We start from the raw sequence: 6,000 nt of genomic DNA on the forward strand, positions 1-6,000 counted from the left end.
AGGAGCTCAAAAAGATTGTTATGTAAACCCTGCAGGTAGATTTATTCTGACATGACAATGAGGTTGAGTGACATAAGAAGTTGATTAATCTAGTTGTCAGTAACTTGACTTAATCAATGGACATTCGATATCTTAAACACGGGGAGATCAACGAGCATATAATATGGAGTCCATAAATGTTGACACGTAATTTGGGATTAGGGCGGTAGTGCAATCACTAGTAGAAAAAAAGCTTTTTGTGACTGTTTTAAAATGTTATTTGTGACTGTTCTGTTCGGAACGGTTACAAATGGCAGAAAAAGGTTTTTGTGACTGTTTTAAGAAGTTTTTTGTGACATGCGTTTTCGAAACGGTCACAAATGGTTTTTTTTTAAAGAAAGTGTATATGTGTGGAGAATTATTTGTGACTGTCATATCCAGAAGTGTGAGAAATGGTTTTTTCAAAAGGTTGTGGAGTATAATTTGTGACTGGTCTTCAAAAACAGTTACATATTCCCGGACTTTACGTGACAGTCCTAAAGACCCAGGTATTTTTTGCTCCCCCAACTGCAAGAGCCCAAGTTACCAAAAAAAAAAAAAAAAAACAAGAGGCCACTAAGTAAAAGTAGTTAGAAATGTAGGGCTCGGTTTCCCCATTCTTCCAACACCTCCAGAAACACTACCAAAAAAAAAAACTTTAAATAGCCGTAGGCAAAGGTCGACCTCGTAACATATAATCTAAAACTAAAAAGAAATTAAAACTTGAGAAAAGCCCTAGCTCGTAACTATTCTTCTTCAACCCAACAAATTAAAATGAACTTCCATCCCAACTTTGTGACCGAATCAGAGTACGTTATAATTAAGTCGTTGGTATTTGAAGGTGGACGGTGGACGCATCTCTTCGTAGTTTGATATTTGTTCTTCGTTAAGGTAATTCTATAAATTCCATCTTTTTTATAATTTTCGTTCAATGGGGTTTCACTTTTCAAGTTTAACTGCACTTATTTTCGAAGCTTTGGTTTCCCTAATCCCTAATTTATCAAAAGTGTTGCCTGGTTTCTTGAGTGTTTAAGGTTTAGAGAAATTTGATTTCTTTAGTGGGTTAGGGTTCAAAAATATGGTTGAGCGGTGCTGAGAAATTGATTCTCGTATTGGGGCTGGCATAAAAATACTCGAATGTGTTGGGGTTACACTCATTTGGAGCAGAAAATTCTCAGCCCCATCTGTGGTTAGCTAAATAACCCTCAATTTGTACTTAACTTTTTTTTTTAAATCTCTAGGGAGGCTTGTACAAAGGGAGTCTGAATATGTGTTTATGGTGTGTTTTCACTACTTGTTACCCTCGGTTAAGTCAAACTGATTTTAATTTGTATTTTTCTTGATGTTGTTATTGATGTGAATAGAATATGATTTGGATTGTTTTTCCTTTTGCACTTGACTTGTGATATATTTAAATTTTTTATCGTGAAGCAAAATGTTCGAGGCCATTTTCCATATTTTAAAGGCAGCAGATCTCTGGAACTGACTATAACGAGCTACCAGCTTCTTATCGAGTTAGACAAGGTAATTATTATGAGGTCTTAAAGTTCATGATGTTCAAGCATATGTTTAATACTCCTTTACGTAATGCAGTGTTTCCCTCGAGTTTACATATCCCACTCAAACACATCTGAGTCGAGTGGTAGTAGAGAACTTGTAGTGCTGGAGGAGGTAAGAGTGTATGACGATGATCAACATTATGTTGTATTCACCTTTGACATGTGACCATTGAATTAATGCTGTGGGATGTTGCATTTGCAGGCTTGGTCACCTTTTGCTCTTGGCCCAATTATTGCAACCTCTGAGAGAGATCGCCACAAAATTATAGAAACTCAAATCATCCGCTTGACTTCTTGGTTAGTTGTTCCTCTAAACTTAGATAGTATATCTAGTTTAAGTGGTTTTGCATTCAGTAAAAGTATTAACTTAGAATTATTAGTATAAAAAATAACATTGGAATTTTCATAATGGATCCAGTTACAATCCTTTATCTCGCAGTTTACTAATGGAAGTCAAAATTTTCTAGGGTTTTACGCCATTTAACCGAGAACATCGCCGAGAGGTTAATGAAGTTAACTTCCAAGTCCCAATGATGAAGGTTAGACTGTTATTTGACTTATTTCATCATATATACACTTGTATTAGCTAAGTGCTTGTCTAAAAAGTCCCGTTACTACCCAAAGTGGTAATAATCATCAACATTACATTCTTGGTATTAAAATAATACTCGGTTGTTGACTTGGATTGCATGGTGATAAAACCGTTGGCCGGGGTGGTATGATAGGGTACTGGTGTTGTTAACTTGGATGGCCTTTGGGGGTCTCTATATTTCTTGTATTGTACTGTATTTACTGTTCTTTTTGCTTACCTGTGATGGGCGTGGGGTGATGTGGTCTTCCCTGGTGGGATGACTGTATTAGGGGTTTAGGTGGGGGTCTTGGTCTTGTTTAATTAGCTACTGGCTAACTACTTAAAGTATTAATGTAATCCTTTTTGTTTATTCTAATGAATTAACTTTCATGGATAAAAAAAAAGGAAAAAGTGTCTTTCACTTGATTTGTGTTCTTCACGTACCTAGAGGCCATATTCTGAGGCGCTTAGCCCTAGAGCTTTTAGTGGTCAACATAACAATCAGCTGGTATGTGTAGCTCAATACGTGCACAACAGTGAGCACTCTTAGCAAACATGCCAAGATTCAAGTAATGTTCTCTGTTAGGCCTATTTAAAGCTACACCATCATATTGGCGTGTAACCCATTCATCCGAAAATGTTAGAAGGCAGTGTAGCCGATTCATCCGAAAAAGGATTGTTTGATAGAAACCTTTCCTTTACAAGGCACGACCAAAAAAAAAGAAATTGAATAACCAAAGAAAGAAGAAGGAAAGACTCAGATCATCAATAGAAGAGAAAAGATAGGGCACGCAGTAGAGGCTCTCAATGCTTTGAATCTTGGTACATAGTAGCACCCTTGATTCGCGATAACCAATCCGAGAACCGAAGCATCGATAGAAATGGAATTCTAATATACAAATCTTTTCTTTCTCCCCTGTTAATTGAACTGGAGTTCACTATAGTAAAAAGTTCACTTTATTATCTTAAGAGATCTTCCCTTATTCTTGAGCGTCAGTTGTCACCTTCTTCATAAGTAAGGAAAGCACTCTTATCCACGGCAACCCAAGATGCTGCAATCGGTGCTTGTTCGTATCGTTGTACAGATTCAATCTTCGGGGCATACCCCTTCCTTCAAATCTTTATTTTCATTTTGATTTGGCTAAGCCCGTACTATTGTTGCCATTAGGCATAGGATGTCTCATTCATGGTAAAGAGTCAATGCATTAATCTCAGGAGCTTCTCATGCCAATCCCAGCCCGTCATTTGTATTCAGAACCAAAGAGTGGAACCTTTGATAATCAATATGAATTATCCATTTTCTTGGCACTTTCCTATTTCGATATCTTTCCTAGCCCAACTTTCGCCCTCTCTCTATGCTATGGTCAATCAATAGGCAAAGGAAGGACAGTAGTAGCCCTCTTCTGATGGTGCATTGCATTTAGGCCAAAAGAGAATCTCAATCCCTCGCTCCCCGAAGTTCTTGACCGATGGAGCTATGACTTTATGAGCTAAAAACTGAGCTCTTCGAGTGCGGTTCGGTCTTTTATAGTAACAATTTGAGTTCCCCGATTAAGCCCAATGGCTTTCCGAGCCCGATGCTGATGGCTCCCGGTCATGAAGGGATGGAAGGAAGACTTAGTAAAGAACATACTCATAGGCATAGACGTAAGACCGGGTCGCCTTTTATGTTGACTCAGTGGAAGGCCGCCCTCATTCGAAGGGGCTCTTCGGACGCAGGGATGCGACTAAAACCCGGTACCGGTGAGTGGTATTGAGAACTCTGCTCTTAAGGGGGCTAAGGTACCTTGAAGACTCAGAGTTGGATGAGGTTGTTGAAGAGTCTTACGACGGTTCGTGGTCTCGGCCTGTCACGCTTAAAGATATGAAAGTCTGATAAATCCTCTTTTCGCAGTAGTACTCTACCCGTCTTCTTATTGGAGTTGGGCTGCTGCCTGAACTGTTTTTTCTGTATACCCGAGCCTTAGTAGAACTGGGTAGCGGCACTGGGTGGACGGGCTATGCGTACCTTAAGTGGTAGTTGGTCTTCCAACCCCGGATGTAAGCTAAGTAAAGCAGGCAGGTTGCAGTTTCTGAAGCGGGTAACCAAAGTTACCATCGAATAACGGGCAATTCGCAGGGCTGACTCTGCTATCTTGGTTCAACTCCAGGTGGTGATTATGGCTCCTTTCTTATCCTAATGCACCTTTCTCCACTAGGGATAGTTATTGAGTCGTTCGTAGGGGGCGAGGGCCTTCGCAATCCAGAACTTCTCTTTATAAGCTCCTTCCTTCAAGCTGATCCCACCAACATTAGGATTACTTCGAGTAGTCACACTAGGAGTAATACGAGGAGTCACTCTTAACATTTCAAGCATCTTACGCATAGGAACAGAATTCAAGTTGTATTTGTTGCTCTAGTGCCGCGCTGTTCTTTCTGCTCTGACCTGAAGAACTACTTTTCTGCATGCACCAAACTTACTTTGTTTGTACCGAGTAATCGAGGAGAGAAGCTGGGTTGTTAACCAAGAACTTCTTGGGATGCTATTCGAGTGCTGTTCTTAGAGTAGACCAAACTAAACAGATAGAGATTATAAGGAGGACATATCGAGCTAGACCTGTTGAAAGACAGATCTATATATGAAATGACTTAGTTTAGGGTCTAAGATGGGTATACACCTATCCAACCCCGAAAACACTCAAGAAACAGGCTTTTTTAGCCTCATAGGAGCTTGGCTAAAGAGATGCTATCGCTATCCTTGACGGATAGCTTGACTGACTGATAGCTTAACTATAGCTGCCGTCTCGCTCAGTGAGAGCATCCTCGAGTTTCGCTCCCGCAGTCCCGCGAGGGCAGCTACTTCTCTGCCTCTTCTCAAGGAAAGGCAACAAGACAAGACGAAAAGTCCTGTCCTCAATCCGTTGATTCCGAACCCAGGGCGAGCTCCACCTTCTCAATCCTTATCTCCAAACTTGCAAAGATATAATTGTCGCTTTTGATAATCTTTGAAAAGCAGATAAGTAAGTCTAACGAATGGTTTCGTGTTCTAATTATTGTACACTTAAATTGGTTGTATGGTCTTTGATGTTGAAGTATGTAGTTGAGTATAAAATCCCTAATTCAATTTCATTTTTTTCAGGGCCTTATGCAACCGGACAGGAAACAATGAGTATTCATGCAATGCGCTTCTTGCGAGATTAGGTTTTTTATTTGGATTTGGATTTGGATTTGGATTTGGATTTGGATTTGGATTAGGATTAGGATTAGGATGATTAAATTTATATGTATTAGATTGGAAATGCGTTATTTACTTCATTATGTTTTATGATTAAGTACAAATATATATTGGTTATCCAAGGGAATGAATGGAATTAGTACTTTATGAATGCTACTTGAAGTTTAATTGATTATATTTAGGAGTGTAGTCTATTACAGGTCAAATTCTATGGTCTATGGGGAATGTTTTCATTTATTAGCACTATTTTTTTTTAAAAAAAAGGATAAAAACAATCACTGTTTTAACAAAACTGTCATGAATAGGTGACTTGTTTATGACGGTTATTAGATGAATACAGCACTGTTTTTTCCAAAACGTCACAAAAGAGTTGATTTTTTGTGACGGTTTTTATTTATTTGTTACTGTTTTATACCGTGGAAATAGCTTATTCTGGAACAAATATTTGTGACGGTTTTGGAAAAAAAATAAATGACTCTCACTCGGTCACGGTTTTGGAAAAAAAAAAAACAGTGACAAAAGACTTTTTGTGACTGTTTTTAACAGTGATATAAAGCCTTTTTTCTTGTAGTGAATAATGGCCTTTAGTAGAATAAGTCATTTGTTGACGGACTTGGGCCGTGTGTTCTGGGCGAACA

General features: G+C 38.8%; 1 long non-coding RNA gene across 1 annotated transcript; it reads left to right on the forward strand.

Moving 5' to 3' along the window:
- Window positions 1-555: 555 nt before the first annotated feature.
- LOC147476760 (uncharacterized) lies at window positions 556-1,820 on the forward strand. Its single transcript, XR_015207255.1, has 4 exons — window positions 556-909; window positions 1,450-1,542; window positions 1,612-1,689; window positions 1,780-1,820. It is a non-coding gene; the product is annotated as an uncharacterized LOC147476760 (long non-coding RNA).
- The last annotated feature ends 4,180 nt before the right edge of the window (window positions 1,821-6,000 follow it).

This window comes from Coptis chinensis, chromosome 9, assembly GCF_015680905.1.
Source record: "Coptis chinensis isolate HL-2020 chromosome 9, ASM1568090v1, whole genome shotgun sequence".
Classification (NCBI taxonomy): domain Eukaryota; kingdom Viridiplantae; phylum Streptophyta; class Magnoliopsida; order Ranunculales; family Ranunculaceae; genus Coptis; species Coptis chinensis.